At 45.6% G+C, this 17003-nt stretch overlaps 1 long non-coding RNA gene across 1 annotated transcript in view; it reads right to left on the reverse strand.

The window, feature by feature from the left end:
* The window catches only part of LOC129682092 (uncharacterized), a 43856-nt gene extending 33600 nt beyond the window's left edge, over positions 1-10256 (reverse strand). Inside the window, exon 1 of the long non-coding RNA XR_008720934.1 lies at positions 10186-10256. This is a non-coding gene — a long non-coding RNA (uncharacterized LOC129682092). The remainder of the gene's footprint in view (positions 1-10185) is intronic.
* Positions 10257-17003: the final 6747 nt, after the last annotated feature.

Raw genomic sequence — 17003 nt, forward strand, 5'->3', positions numbered from 1 at the left:
ATAATGCTAGCTCTATCAGTTATCTAGAGCAGCCCCTAATGAGTAACTTGATAAGCAAATGAGAGTGTGCACACAATACAGTTTTGCCAGGAGGGGGGAAAGCGTTCATTCCGACAGTCAACCAAGACAGAAGAGTGCTCTATCTGCCTCTCATGAAAATATGAAATCTCTGATTTTTTTATTGGGATTTTGTTGGGGGGGGGGTATTCTGTCTGTTCGTTTCTTCTTTGCCAGTATGTGGTAAGGCACTTCACTGCTCTGCTTAGTGGGACAGGAGTATATCCTTTAAAAGAAAATCATTGTGTCGCAGGGCATGAACCACGTGCCAGCCGCTGCTGGAGTACTTCACACATGTTTATCTGTTCATGTCCTTGTAACAGCACTGTGCTCTGGAGACTGCGAGCCTCACTCAGATGAGCACCTGAAGCTAATAGAGAGCTGTTCTAATCAGCTCTGCAGTGTCCCGGGCTAGTCCTCCCTTCTTCCCTCCCTCCCTTACTCCCTCCTTCTGTCCCTCCCTGTTCTAGGGCAGCTAATGCCTCTCATTGCTTTCCCCAAGGTTGTCAGATGCACAGTCATCGCTCTGGACCTCTTTCAAGGCCCATTCCCTTACCACTGTTCCTTTAACTACAACACTACACCCACCCTGGTTAACTTTGACCTAAATCTCTACAAATTTGAGCTCACCAGTGCCCACAGAGCTACCCTAAGGGATGGGGGTTGCTGAGACTCAAGGATGCATGGGGACTAAGGGCCAAAACTGTCCCTGAGGGAGAGGCAGAGAAGCAACAATACAGAAGGGTGACTTAATAAACCGTGGGAAAGGGCGCAACAGCAGTACTGACCATGACAGAAAACACCCAGAAGACAATGAAAGGAATGATCAGTCAAGAAGAAAGTTTAGCAAACTGTTCAGATTTGCAAATACCTTGATGTTTCTGCTTCAGTGTTCTACACAACCATTAGCATGGAACTCATTGGATTATTCCATTCGGGTTGGACCGTCCTTGCAAGTTTGAATTTTTCTAGGTTCAGTCTTCATTGTATCGCCTATATGCATGCTCGAAGGGGGATGTGTGCATGGCACGGGTGCACAGTGCCGCAGGGCACCTGCAGCGGCTGGAGGACAACTTCCAGGAGCTGACTCTCATCCTTCCCAGGTTAACTGAATGGAGACCATCCGTCCTGCATGGCAAGCACTTTTGCCCACTGAGCCATCATGCTGGCCCCACACTTGATTTACTTTGTTGGAATGGTGACTTCCTCGCTTCCCGAGCAATGCCCCACTGCAGAGCTTGCTGACCTTGTAGCAATCGTCTGCTCACTCCTTCCAAGTTAGAAGGCTCACTGATGATAATCTGGGTCAAAGAACGTCTACCTACAAATGACTCATACATTCTAATGCAAAAGATTTTCATTTTATTGAGTTATTTGGAGAGAGAGAGAGAGAGAGAGAGTGTGTGTGTGTGTGTGTGTACTTACAGGCGCATGTGTGTGCAAGTGTGTAGAAACCATAGGAAGACGTCTAGTGCTCCACTCTATGACACTCTGCCTCATTCCATTGTGAGACAGGCTCTCTCACCGAATCTGAGCCAGTGAGCCCCAGAAGTCCCCTGCCTCTGCCCTCCCACAGTCCTGGGCTTACAGACGGTCACGATGTCCAGCTTTTTCTATAGGCTTCGGGGATGTGGACTGAATTCTCCTGCTTGCGCAGCTTGAGCTCTGTACCCACTAAGCCATCTCCCTAACTCCCAAAGAGGTTCAAAGTGGGGTTTTTTGTTTTGTGTTGTGTGTTTGTTTGCTTGTTTTATGGGCAAGGCACCCTTCTACTAAGAATATCCCTAGTCCCCAAAAGCTTTTTTAAAACTTCCTTTAGTGTTGTAGGGAACAAATAGTACTGACCCAGAAACTCACCAAGCTCTTGACAGACCTGTGTCCACATTAGAAAGCCAGGAAGCTGTGACTGAGAGCCTTTTCTGTTTGTGGTTGTCAATCACAGGGAGGATTAGTGTCTGGGCAGGACTTCATCCGCCTAGCTTCCCTACCCTTCGCCCAAAAGTCTCATCAGGAGAAAACTTGCTAGTTTAGAGAAATGAAATAATAATAGCTCCAATGATTTAAGCATTAACTTCAGAGCGGGCACTGTGCTAAAGGTGATTTACACTCATCTCATTTGCACCTGTGAGGGAGGGACCCCTCTTTATCTATGCGCCACGAAAGGAGAAGGTAAGTCTCTTAACTCACATAGCCTGGGTTGCGGGGAGGCAGAGCCTGGGCCCTGACCCATGTCCAAGGCCATGCTCTAGAGGGCTCCCCGGGGCACTATTAGATGAGTCAGCAAGGTTTAGGGACAGAGGCAGTGACTGATCCCCTCTGCAATGCAGCTGAACAGACAACTCACCCAGTCTACTGTCTGGCCTCCCGGGTGCTTCTCCAGGAAGCCCCTTCCCTTCCCTCTCCTTCCTTCCCTTGCATTTGGTCCCTCCCTCGGGAACCTGCAGCCCTTAATGGGGACCCCTCCCAGCCACATCTTCAGTAGAGGAAATGAGTTCCTCCCCTCTGGAGTGCGCAGCTCAGCATAGTGGCTTGGGCAGAGTCTCTTGAGAGTCAATTACTTAAAGCGCAGAGCACATTCATAAACTGCAAATGCTGATGAGGTTCCCAGGTGAGTGCATCAAAGTCCTTTAAATCTATAATGCGCCTAAAAATTGATAGTGTGGCCGAATAAGAACAGTGCAGCATTCTGGAAGACCCTTTCAACTCCTTCGAACCCTTTCACAATCTTTAAATCTATGCAATGACAATATAGAAGGAAAGATAACATTTTTGGCATTTTTATTCAACGTTTCCCCCACAGTTTCATCCATGTATATAGCTTATTCTGATTGCTGTCACCTCCATATTATCCGTCTCCCTCCTAACCTTATTACCCTCCCACATATACACACAGATCTTTTCACATTCATGTCTTTTGAACTGTTTTGTCACCCAGTAGATTTAACCAGGGCCATCTGTGCGAACACAGGTTTGGAGCTATTTCTTAGACCCTGGTGAATTCAGATAGATGAGACTTAATGAGCGCTTAACAAACACTCAACAGCACGCCACACACACACTGTTGCAGCTAGGCAGGCGGATGCTGGCCAGCACCGAGGCATGTGCCAGCATAAAATGGGCTGCACAGGTAGGCCAAGGCACACGCGCAGGCTGGCACATAGACAGAAGTAAGCACACACAGACTGGCAAAGAAAAAATTGAACGTGAAGGCACACCCACCTGACCTCGAGGCCATATTTATACAGAATCGCACAAAGGTAGCACTTTGCCAGGAACGGTTATATAAGGATTACATCGCTGTTTGCTTTTGGGGCCCCAGACATCTGACGTGAGTCACTGCTCACTGACTCATAACCCCACAGTGTCTAGCGTCTGCCATAGTGGCCCATTCTGGATATCCGTATCAGTGCCACGCTGTCTAAACTACAGTGTCTTGAACATCCCTCTTCTCCCTTCAGATGGTGGACAGGGTGATGCTCTCCACACCAGCCTTTGTGCCCTCAGGAGAGGAAGACCAGTGTGCAAGAAGGGCCAGTGGGATCACCCCAAGGGATGATGGGCTCCTTCCGCTAGAGAGCAAGCTTCCTCCATGGGGCATCTCCTGCTCCCCTGGCAGGACTAAACAAGGATTATACAAATCTCCCTCCCTCTGCCCACTCCCTTGTCCCCCACCTGGCAACCCTCCCCCATCTTCATCCCCACAGACTACTTGTGGGGATGAAAGTACTTTGCCCTGTCTGGTACCTCAACCCCAACCCCACAACACATGTGCTTTTATGACTATCATTACTATAATTGCGCCACTTCCTTAAAAAAAAAAAAAAAGCCAAAAAGCCGTGGGAAAACCCTTCTCAGATGACATGACTCCAGTGAGCTGGAGGGAAGAAAGTTTATACTTTTGCTTTTGAACTTTGTGATACAACTTCCCTGGCCTCTGTTAGTCCCAAAGATGGGAGGAGACAGACCAACATCCCAAATCATCATGGCCAAATTAACTAAAGCAAGCTCCTAGAGGTCAGCCTTGGATGTGAGGCTTTTGTAGAGCTCAGGGATAGGTGGTTTCCAAACAGGGGAAATGGGGGGTGGGGTGTACAGGAGCAGAATATAACAGGCATCAAAAAAAAAAAGTAATCACAACAGGCAGTCATAATAAGGCAGTCATAGAGGGTCATATAAGCTTTTGAAACAAAGGTAGGCTTGAAGATGGTTTTTAAAAATCTTTTTTTTTTTTTTTTTTGAGACAGGGTTTCTCTGTGTAGTCCTGGCAGCCCTAGGACTCACTTTGTAGACCAAGCTGGCTTCGAATTCACAGAGATTCACCTGCCTCTGCCTCCCAAGTGCTGAGATTAAAGGTGTGCACCACCACGCGGCCATGAATAACTTTTGAAACAAAGACATGCCTGCCTTTCCTGAAACAGGCAGTACACAACCATTTGTAGGAAGGTTACAGGCACAGCCCAATCCCTGAGAAACAGGTTTGACCACAAACAGGAATGGACCTAGTTTGGTTTTACTACTATCTGGCTTTTAAGCCTAAACTGGAAGCCGCCGGTTCTTCTAGCCTAAACTGGAAGCCAGCTGGTTCTTCACATTCACTAAGGAAAAATATAATTCCAGGCCCCTTCCCGGCAGCCCTTTTTCCAGCATCACCAGTGAGAGGCATAACAAACAGCTCGGCCCCTCCTCTTGTCTCTGCTTTGGAACAGACAGAAGTTAAGGCTAGGAAACTGAGAACTGAAAGGAAGCAGTTGGCCTAGGGAGGGAGGGGAGGCTGCCAACGCAGGCAGGCCAGAGACAGTCTCTAATGGGGGTGGAGGGAGGGGCCAGGACAAAACCAAAACAAAACAAAGGAGCTAAAACAGAAGCCTTTTCGGGTTCTCACCCCAAATCTACTGGTCCGTACTCTGTGGACGCGATGGTGTTTTACACACTAAACTGCAATGCTTTATGCCGTCTAGCCCCCACGCCTCTCTTCCAGCCCACAGCCAAAAGAAGCCACCACCACTGTTCTCCTTTGATTGGCACTTTTTGGTTTTTGTTGCTCTTTTTAAAATAGATCCAAGAGGAATGGACCCTAAATTTAACATTTGGTTTAATCCTCCCCTGCTGTGGAAGACACAACAGAGAGATTATATGTAAATCAATAACAATTTTTCTTTTTGTGCTCAAACCATGAATACCAACTAGCTAGGTTTCATGACATCCCAATAAGATAAGTGAGTTTTATGACCCTGTTCCAATTCAATTATGCTTTAGTGTTTTAATTAGCCTAAATGATTTTACTTTTTCTCCACAATTTTTTTTTTTTTTTTTGCCAGATCCCTACATTTTCATCAAAATGTCTTATCACAGCTGAGTACAAATGACAGCAACAGTTGAACACTGTGGCATGAGGCAGACAAAATGGAGAATTAGATCGGGATAGGACTGACGAGGGTTAACAGGCATAGCTGGAAGGGTAGGTGAGGGGATCCAGGCCAGGGGGAAGTGTGGGGAAATCATACAATATAAAAAAGCAACAAACAAGTAAAACATGAGTAACAGTTACAGCAGCTGAGGATACACTGAATTCAGTCCCCCAAAGGAAATTTGTGCAATATGTCCCCACAGAGGCGCGCCCGGGAAAAGGAGTAGCTAAAATCTCCAGGGACAATTCCTAATCCAGGGTAGATGAGAACCACTGGACAAAGGCCCTATGAAACGATTACTCTGGAAACTGTCACGGAAGACTGACTGAGTGGCACCAGCAGCCACAAGCGGTGGCCCAACCATTTGCACTGAGTAGCTTCTTCCTTCTCTCTGCTCTCTCCCTGTTCCTTCACACACTTCGGACCACCGTACAAATAAAGGCATCTTTCATACATCTTTGTCTTGAATGCTGCTTTTGGAGAAACCTAAACTAAGAGATTAAAGCATTGGTTAGGTAACAAAATTCTGAAATCATCACTAGGTGTAGGTTCAGAAGTCAGGCTAACAACGATAAATCATGCCTAGCTGAACACCTAACCATCATAGATGTCTAAAAGTTATCATAGTGTATCCATTCTGAGACACGCCTTGCCTTTCCTATTGTAACTTTTCTGGAAATAAGAAAAGGTACAGCCAAATATTCAGACTACTGACTTAAGGTGAACATTGGTGGGCTTGTCGTTTTGTTTGTGGTTGGAGCCTCATAAGGAGGAGGCGGCAGTGTCTTTATCTTCTGGGGGAAGGAAGTCTCACACAGACATGACCAAACTGTGCATGACCCCCACAATGAAAAAAAGAGAGACTGTGGGGTCCCGAAGGTCTTCCCAATGCGAGCTGGGACACCCAGCTCATAAAAGAGACCCTTTTTTCACATGTCCGTAGCATTTGCATTCTAGGCTCAAGATAGAGCTCAGTCAAGCTTTATTCATACAGTGTGTGAGATTCAAACGTGATCTGTCCTGGAAGTAAAACAGCTAGCGCAAAGACAGAGGGCAGGGGTGAACAGCGTTAGAATTTCTAGAACATGAGGAGACTGAGCGAGCCTTTCAGTGCACTGCCGGCGTCAGACATGAGGAGACAGGTAAGCGAGTAAACACTGTCCTGCCATCCTCTTCCTCCATCCTCTTCCTTCACTTCCGGGGGCTGTGAGGAAGGGCTTTAGCAGGGCTCCATACCTTCCCCTTCCCCTCAAGGTCTGGCTCACCCCTGCCATACTTTAAAACGTGCCCATTGTCTTGTTTCCCTCCAAAACTTAATCTCTGTACTTTCCAGCTCTTTAGGCTTAGCCCACTCTCCAGCAAACCAGATGGATGCATCTGGCATTCAGGGCTGATGATAAGCTACCCCTGTTAAGGACCATTTGTATCCTAAAAGCGCTCTCTCTGCCTGGAGCCTGTGAGAACGAGCAGACGCTAAGCATTTGACAGTGAACTCGCAGGCCTACTTTGGGGTATTTTTAAATTCCAAGGGAAACACAGAGGCATTTGTCAGATCGTGTACAAATTACTACTTATTAAGTTATTTGGATTCACCTACTTAATAAACACAACTGTTAGAAATTTCCTTTGGCTTAGAGGAGCCGTGGGGGCGGAAATAAATGTTCTGTGAGCAGAAAGTTTGGAAACTTAAACCTCAAGCCTACACGGAGGGCGAGCTTGTGAAGTGACTTAAACGCTCTGGGGAAAGAGTCTGCAGAACAAAGGACCCTTCCAGTGTCCCAGATCCAAGCCTGGTGAGTCCATCCTTCCAACCCTAGCCTTGTCACTGAGCTCCCAGTATCTTCCTAGGTGATGATTTCAACACTATCTATTCTGAGGCACTTCCTGATCAAGACCTCAGGGACAGAGAGGTGTGCTCCGGGTCTCGAGGCCCTGTGGTAGAACTGAGAACAGCCTGCCTTGTTTCAGGCTTTTCTATGTGGGAAAGAGCAGAAAGCAGCTAGGTCCCAGGTCCATTTCCTCCTCAGTCATGTTGGTTTTCCCTTCTGGTAGGTTGGTCCCATCTTTTCTTCAGTATCTATGGATAGAGAAGTTTAAAAACTATGTATACTAAATCTTCATTAGAATGTAAGTTCCATTAAAGCATGATTTCATATGTGCAGTACTGTATAAGCAGCACCTGTAAGAGTATCTGTTATATAATAGGGATGCAATAAATATACTGAATAAATTAACTAACATTCCATGAAAGATCTAAGCCCTACTCTCCTACCATCCACCATACGGATCATCTTCTCTTTTATGCATCAAGAAATGGTGCTGACTGTGCTCCTTAGAGGAACACAAAACATGGTCATGCAAAGCCATGTCTGTGCACTTTGGCTCAGAGAAGGAAAGGCCGAGTCCATGAGCAAACAAACTCCTGGAGAATCCTACTCCTCAAAGCAGTGTACCCTGACCACCCAATCCCATCTTCCTGCCTCACTAAACGCCTGGGCTGGAAATGGTTAAGAGCCAAAAGCTCCAGTTCTGGAGGTGAGCATGTAGGAGAGATGCTCCGCCACCCCTGGAAGGTGGCCTGTGGAACCCCACAGCTAATGGCCCTGTAAGCAGATCCAGCCCTTTACAGGTCTCGAAAAACACAGACATGCACAGTTGAGGCTGCAGTCTGAGTACTGTCTGGTACTGATAAGGCTGCCTGGGAACGCCCTGTCCTATCCCTGCCCCAAACCAAAGGCTCTTTGAGAGGCAGCCAAGCATGTGAGACCAGCCAAGCACTACTAAGTGCATTATCTCGTCTAAGTAAAGCATAAGAAGTAAATTAAGGTTCCCACTTTGACCTCACTGACTTCACATTAAGACAAAAAGAAAGAGAGAGAGAAAGAGAAAAAGAGAGAGAGAGAAAGAAAAAAAACAACCCCTCTGCTTTTACCTAATGCATGACCATTGCCCTAAAGAGAACTCCCTCCCTTCCCTTCAAATTGTATTTAGCCTTAAAAAAAAAAAAAATCTGGCTGGCTGCTTCTACCATCTCATTCTGTAAAGAGCCTTCTAGTTCATCTTTCCTTGGTCATTTCTAAAGCAATCACTAGAAAAGGGAATGGGATCGCCATAATTAATTTAGACACATGATCTCTCCCACTCCTAGAAGCTGAGAGTGCAGACTAGGTCTATGAGGAAACACAGGTAACAGAAAAGAAAATTGGGACTCTTTAAGATTTAAAAAAAAAAAAATTAAGAAGAGGCCCTGGTGTGCAGCCCGTGGTGCCCATGGCAAAATTCTTCATGGCTCTCTCGGACATTCACAGAGACAATAACTGCCTAAATGTCACTATTGTTGGACTGAAGTCTCAGATGTCCTCCAGCAGCTGCAATGGTCAAGTGGTTTAAAGAAAATAAAAAGACACCACACAAATAGCTCTTTCCTGAAAGTGCTGCCTTGTCGATTCTGCATACCATTTGTGTGTGAGTCACACAGATGCGGCGTGCTGGGAACCACCTAAGGACAGATGGAAATCCATGGGAAGGCCCACACCAGGGTGAGAGTGAGAAGCTGAAAGTGAAGCTTAAGAGGCTGGCAAGGGAACGGGTGCTCCTCCAGCGGCGGGCACTTAAGTGTCGCCACAGAGCAGCACTGGGACTGAGCTTTGAAAACAAGCCTATGAGCAGGACTGGGAAGCATTCAGACTGAGGGGGTGAAAGGAACAAGACACACAACGAAGACAGAGTGATGGGTGTTAGGGAGGGGCAGGGCATTATGTTGGTTTCCTCTTTCTCTGTAACGAGTGATCACAAACTTGGTGGCTTGAAAATTACAAAATGAGCGACAGTTCGGCAGGTCAGAAGTCTGACCTGCACCTCGCTGGGCTAAAAGCAAGGACTAGCAGGGCCATGTCCATTTCTGAAAACTCTAAAGAAGAAGTGATTGCCTCTTCCCATGGGTTTACGTTTTCGTCACTGGCATCCTCTCTTCCTCCATCAAAACTGCAAGAGTGGGTTGGATCCTTTTCACACTGTCATCTCTGGTTCCAGCTCAAAAGACTCATGTGGCTAGATCAGACCCTGGACAGTCTGGTATGATTTTCCCGTCTGAGATCCTTAGCCTTAATATCTGCACAATGCCTCTGCAGTGGAAAGAGATCCTGTTCTCGGGTAGATTAGAGATGGCCACGGGGGTAGGCAGGCAGTACCTGCCGTAAGAAAGCAGACGGCTCACGGTGAGAGGAGTGTGAGGGAGACAGGAGTAAACCCCGAGGTTTGGAACAGTTCTAGCTCTAATGGTATTGAATAATGGATTTTTTTTCTGTGTCCTCAGTTCATCGTCACTACACCACATAGATTTTGCTCCCTAGCAAGAGCTCCTTCCAAAACTGAGAACAGTGTCTTCCCCTTTCTAGTTTGGTGAGAGTGCTACCATCTCGGTTAGGCTAAGATACGTTTTGCTACGATGATCAGTACTCTCCAACTCTCAGATGCTTAAGACAGTTTCTCTCCTGCTCATCCTACATGTTCACCAGAGGCTGGTCAAGGAGCCCTGACCCAAATCCCCTCCCTTGAGAGATCAGACTCACAGAAGGAAAAAAAAAATGGTACTTTAAACCTTTCCGGATTCCACACAGGAGGAATGAGAAATTTAAAAGGTCTCATATCAGACATTACACGCTCCAGCCTAAAAGAGGTACCCACAGTCCACTGGCCCAAGCTCTTCCCATACGCCTACCTGCACAGAACACCAGGTGGAGAGGCCCACCTGTGACCACTGGCAAACAGACAGAAGTGTGTGAGCAGACTGACAAAAGGCTACTTCAATTTTGTGGAGTTGTGCGGATATGCTTCAATATCTTCTGTGCTGAGTCACGGGGATCTCCTGAGTTTGGCCAATCGGATGTTCCGTCCCTCTTACGCTTGCTTCATACTGTCCTGCTGCTCTCAGCTGACCTTGCTTGCCAGGCCATCATCTCAACTGCTGCCAGGCAACAAAATGTGCTCCAGTGTTTCTAGCACCTGCTTCACTGTGACCCACAGTTAGAAATTCATTTTTCACTCAGAACAAATACAAAGGCACGTGTATAAGCACATGTGCACGTTAACTGAAAACAAAAGTCAGTCTCATTTACTTGTCCACTCTCGCTTCGCAGTGATGGTTAGAGCCCAGTGAGCTGCCTTCATGAACGACTTTGCTCGATGACCAACGGTCCCTAGTACCTAGGAAGATGCAGCACTGGTTTTCTTATGCCATCCCTCATCATTTTTCCTTTTGGATTTCTTTTGTTCATCCCTTCATCATGAATCAAAACTTTATTAAGATCTTGTCACCAGAAGCAAGATGTGCCAGAGACTGAAATTACAAAGATGGATAAGACAGGGCCTCTCCCCTTAAAGAGGTTATAGATTGGAAGAGACTGACATATAAGCGAATAGTTGTCACGGCATGGGAGACATCCTATAATTACAGAATGGAAATAGTTTCATGAGAATTCAGAAGACCAACATATTCTACGTAGAAACACCGAGAGAGGTTGAAATTAAATCCAGATTACTTCTGGGGTTTCAAAAGTCTTTTTTAGCCTCCTCACCACCCATTCAGCTGTCCAGCTTGCCCGCCCTCAGCTTCCAAACAAATAGCATGTTAACTCTTGCCAGGCTTATACAGGTGCCAGAGTTAATGCCCTTGACATTCTATCTCTTCTTGTCCCAAGATGAGGTTGGTAATCACATGGTCACCTCAATGGGCAGGGCTGGTCCAACCTTAAAGTTATTGCACATGCTGTTGACATTGGGTCTAGCAGCCTCCCTCCCCCTACCGCCTTTTATTATTATAGGCCAATCCTAATATTCTTTAATATGAAGCTCAGTCCTACTACTTCAAGAACCTTCCTCGGGTTGTTTCAGCATACATAGCTTATATAGCTTATTCCCTTACGAAAGCCTAGTGTTTCTTCAACTTTTTTTTTGCAGACTCTTTAATTTATGTGCACTGTACAAAATTTCTAATGTACATCTAAAAGTGTTCGTTCTCAGTCTAATTTTCGACATATTTTAGAGTCTCTATTGGCTCAGAATGTTTTTTTAAGTTAGACATATATACTTAGATACTCAATTTATACAGGATAGCAACTTGGCAAATCCATGTTTCATTGTAAGTCAATCATCAAAACCAGACTTATTTTCTGTCAAGAAGTCTGACTTCATTTTTAAATTGAGATGAGCATGAGAATGATCATCCTGGAGGCAATGATGTCACTTTCCAATATAATTCAAGGATGGGTGGGTGGGTGAGTCCTCACTCCAACTCTCCAAGACTTTACCTTTGGAATGACAAAGGGAAGGTTCCCATCTGTGCTTCCTGCTGGCACTGGTCCAGCCTTGGGAGCAAGGCACCCTATAATTGCCCCATGTTTGCTGTCCTGGAGCAATCTATACTAATCAACTTCTAAGGTGGGAGAGAGATAGTTCTTCACCAAAGGGAATTTAAGAGACAGTGGGAAGAATGAGATAACCACTTGCTTGACATATCAGCTTTAGGAAAAGGCCCAGATGGAACTGACAATCTCTGTTTAATTCCCTTAAAATTAACTAAGGGCTTCATAGAACGCCATTTGTTTCTCTCCAAGGGGCCAGCATTCCATTTGTGTTGAAAAGACTGTTGGCGTCCATGGGAACCAGACATCTACCTGCACATGTAGATGGCTGTTGGAACAGTATAGCTTACCAGATCTCTGGTACACATTTCAGGTTTAAGAGATTCCCTCGAGATCATAAACTCAGTTCCTCTCAGTTCCACAGCATGAGGACCTGAGTTTGATCCCCAGAACTCACATGAAACTCTGACATTGGTGGCCCATGCTTCTAATTCCCACACTGGGGACTTGGGGACAAGGAGGATCCTTGTGGCTCACTAGCCACGTTGCCTAGTCTAATATGTAACGTTCAGGTCCCAGTAAGAGAATGAGAGATCCTGTCTCAAAAGCACATTGAGGCTGTTATGAGTAACAAAACCCAAAGGCTGATCTCTGGTCTCCATATTTACATGTTTATGTATATGTATGTGTATGTGTGTGTGTGTGTATATATATATATGTATAAATCAAGACAGAAAGAGAGAGAGAGAGGATGCACATGTGATGTAAAGAAAAAAATGAATAAACCAACTTCTGTTTCTATCCAAATACACATTTTTAGGGGGTATAGCTCAGCGGTAGACATTTGACTGGAAATACATGTTTTTAAAAGTACTATAATTATAGTGCAAAGATTAACACATCAGCCTATATGAGCATAAATATCATGTTTGTACCCAGAAGGTCTGACATCAGATGACTTGGCACTTTGGCTTTTCTTTTCTTGAGGTTATTATTGCTTAACTTTTGATAGACATCTCAAGATAAATCTTATGTGAACAAAATAAAACAAACCAAAACCATGTGCTTCCTAGCAAAGATACCAGCCTTCATCCAAAATCAGTCTAAAAGAAGAAATAGGGCTTTGCTTATTCTTTGAAAACAAATATGAATGCAAGGAAAAGACTCTAAAACATTTTCTTGTCCAGCCCAGCAGGCTGAGAAAGAGCCAGGTGTGAGCCCCACTTCCCTCCTCCTCCACGGCTATCCTCCCCCACCCTCTGTGCCTGTCCCGGAGCCTCTCCCCTCCCATCCCCACTGACAATACACAAAAACTTTGCTACTATTAATGGCTACAGAGAAAGGGCAGATATGTAATTTATACATTTGAGGTGCAGACCAGATTGATTTTCTAACTATTCCTCCTTTATGGCCACGCTCATACCAACCACCTGCTTCTTCCATTTCCCTTCTGAGGCATCTAGAAAACTCCCGACAGCCAAGGACTTAGGCATGGGGTCTCCCAGGGATCCATAGCCAGGGAACCAGGCCTGACTTCCTGTAGAGGAAACTGATGCCCAGCAGCTTCTATGGGAGCAGCTGCTGAGCCTGATGCCCTCCCTTAGCAAGTCACATTCTGTTGCACATTCCTGGGCAATAGTTCAGAAGCTTACTCATCCTGCCACTCACTTCCCCCACCCCTGATCCCAAACAAGACATTAGGAAGGAAACATGAGAGATTGTATTTTAACCTAATTGAACAATAGCCCTTATTTCATCTTGAGTAAGATAAATGGGCTGTCTAACTTCACTTCTCACTTTATCTGTAATGAGGTTTCTCTCTCAACTGTTTACTAAAGTATTAAAAAGCACTTTGCAGGGCCTGCTGGTATATTCCATCAAAGAGAGTCAATAGAACAGATGAAGACATATGAGAAAGGCAGGGAGATAAGGTGCCTTTTACGAAAGTTCAGATTCTAAAGCCATTAGAAAGAGCAACCTCCCTGTGATGAATTCAGAGAGAAAAAACAGACGCTCCCCCTCCACCTGTTTTTCCCCCTCTGGCAGGACAACACCTGACAGGCTTTCTCAGGGTCAGTCCAAGGTGGGGAACTAATTGCAGCCATTAACAAGGTAAGCCGCTGCCAGAACTGTGGAGTCCTAACAGCCATTAGTGTCTCCGTGGAGCACACACTTCTTTGGGCCATTAGCATCTCTGTAGTGGAAGCTCTTCTGCGGACTCCTCTCCCACAGTGATGCAATGTGTCTGTTCTTGCTCAGGCTCTATGGCTGTTCTTGGGCCACATTCAGATGTTGGATGCCACACGAGTGAGCACAGAGCACAGACCCTGCTCCGGATTTTGGCACAGGATGTGCTAAACTTGCACAAGTCACTCACCTTTACTGCAGTCCAATATCTTCCCTTAAAAAGTGGGAAGAAGATAATTTATACTGACAATTATCATCATATGAGCACCCTTCTGTTTGAGGGATTGGAATTTTACATATGAATTAGGCATGGATTCTTTTGCACTGTGTTACATAGCAGTGTCTTCCAGGACTAAAACTTTCCATCCTGCAGGGAAGCTCCTTATGCAGAAAAGTAAACAACTCAAAATAGCTTCAGGAAGTCCCTGAAATTGACCAGATTCACTAAACCCCTCCCTACCAAAGTAAGCAATAAAAGCTGAGTCTCAGACTGGTGTCAGAGTTTCCAAGAAGTCTCTCACAGAAGAGCCATGAAGACTCTGAAACCAGTTCAGAAGAAGCAGAAAACAGCTGAGCTGCCTTGAAGAGGTTTAGAGCATAATCGGCTGGTAAGGACACTCTCCGACCTGTTGAGCTGCCTGCAGGCTGTGCAGCGGGCGGGCTCCAGACTTCCCAGCTTTTATGAGCTGTCACCCATCCTGCTGTGGGCTTTGGTGAGACAGCTGTCTTTGGCTCATTTCTGCTCCTGTAAGTAATTCCTCACCCATACTCCTATAAGTAACCCCAATAAACTCACGGATTTACCAGGTTGGACTTTGGTGGTATCTGTACTTGGGTCTGTCAGGGGTTCCCTCTCTGGGGTGAGTAAGCACATGTGTTACGTCTTCCCAGGAAAGCTTTGTCAGACAGTACACTGTAGTAGGCACTTAGAAACTGCTGTTGCTAAAGAGCGTTGAATCCTCTCTTGGGCTCCTGAGATAACTGGAAAGGAAGATACAAGCTTGGAATTTCTGTTTCCATCTTAAGTGCCTTCACTTCTATTGCAGGATCTCGGCTGCCTGACTCAGCATAGGCATGTTAATCACACAAGGTGTGTCTGCCTAACCTTATCTCATCTCTCCTTCAAGGCTGAAGGCACAAAACAGATAAGCCACTGACTGTGGGCAGTCACGTAGGACTCCAGCATGAGCATTGTGGGGCATGGCGGACTTCCTCCCAGGTGAGGTTAATTACTCAAGATATTGAAGTTGCTGGAGCAAGAGTGGGCAGCTTCCCTGAAGCAGAGCATCTCCCTGAACAATAAGGACTAGTGCATAACACCTTGCGGAACCAGGACTGAGACCAGGATCACAGCTTGACCAGGGTGGCTTACTCATGCACACCCCTTGCCCTTTGCCCCTTGTTCCTTGTCCCTTGCATCTTGCCCCAGTTCTTTCTCTCTCTAAACCTAAAGCTCACGCTAGCATTCCAAAGGTAACTGAGCCCCTTTTCTTCTCAGCGTGGCCACAGTGGGTAAGCCTCCTACCTTGATTTTCCAGCTTTTCTTGACTCTGTAATCGGTGTGTTGAGGTGGTGGTCTGGCAATTCTGGGTACAGCACTACAGCCCTGGTTCTATACAAAGCTTTCATTCAACCGTCTGTGTCCATTCATGGAGTGGAGAGACCTATCAAATGAAGGGAAAATACAGGTGTGGTCCCATTAGGAAAAGTCAGGACCACTCTGAATATTTCTTCCTGCCTGCTCCACAGTGTCATACATAAACCTTTCTCTCTGTGGCAGATTAGAGCAATTACCACCTTGTCCTGTCATCTGCTTTTCAGTCTGGCCTCTTGGACTGTTAGTGTCTGAAACATGGGGCTGGGTTAGTCTGGCCTCTTGGACTGTTAGTGTCTGAAACATAGGGCTGGGTTCTGTTCATTTCTTGTGTTCTTTCCCTGGTATGTCTCCTGAGATATGGTTGCTATAATGGAACATTAATGTTCAGCAAATTAAATGAGTTAGTAAATAAATACAAAACATATACAATAATCTAGAAAGTAGATGCTATGATAAGAATAGCCCAAGATTAGAGGTCATAATACCAAGGTCCAAACATGTAACCTATTATTCTGACTTTATAGTGAGAACCATCTGTTCACTCATTTTGGGGGTTGGGTTCATGTTGGCAGCATAATGCTCTAGTTTCACATTGAGTCTGTTATGTGGACTAAAATAACACTACCTAAGAAGCTATTTAACAGCATGCAAATCTAATGAATTATTTTAAGCCTAGACTAAGCTAAGTTGACGCCGGTCTGTCAAAACCTGTTTCTGATTGAGACCTCCAATCTTTTTAGTTAGGGTTCCCAGACTTTGTCACCTAAAAACATGATTGTTTTCCTTGTGTCCCTGTGGTGGTTTGAATGAAAATGACCCCCATAGGCTTAGAGGGAGTGGCACTATTAGAAGGTATGGCCTTGTTGGAAAAGTATCTCAGTGTGGAGGCAGGGACCTCTGGACGAACAGCTAGTGCTCTGAACTGCTGAGTCATCTCTCCAGCCCGTATGCTGGAGAATAAATCTCAGTAATAACCCACTAAATCAGGAACTCCCTGAGGGCTAGAACTGGGCTTGTCTATCTTTGGCTTTATTACCCAACCAGGACCTTCGAGATGGATCCATCCCACATTTCTCTCACCCTGTTCTTTTTTTTTTTTTTTTTTTTTTTGCTTTTTTGAGACAGGGTTTCTCTGTATAGCTCTGTCTATCCTGGAACTCGATCTGTAGACTAGGCTGGGAACTCATAGAGATCTGCCTACCTCTGCCTCCCAAATGCTGGGATTAAAGGTGTGTGTCACCACCATATTCTTTAGGAAGTCATTTTACAGTTTTCTAAAGGTGACCAACCAGGCTGTAACTGAGCATGGACTCTGATTTTACAACCTATCTTTTTAGGAAGGAATCATTCCTTACTATCATGTTCCTTTGCTCTCAGGGAAGCATTACTTCT

The sequence above is a fragment of the Psammomys obesus genome, unplaced genomic scaffold (genome assembly GCF_907164565.1).
Source record: "Psammomys obesus unplaced genomic scaffold, mPsaObe1.curated_primary_1811, whole genome shotgun sequence".
Classification (NCBI taxonomy): Eukaryota; Metazoa; Chordata; class Mammalia; order Rodentia; family Muridae; genus Psammomys; species Psammomys obesus.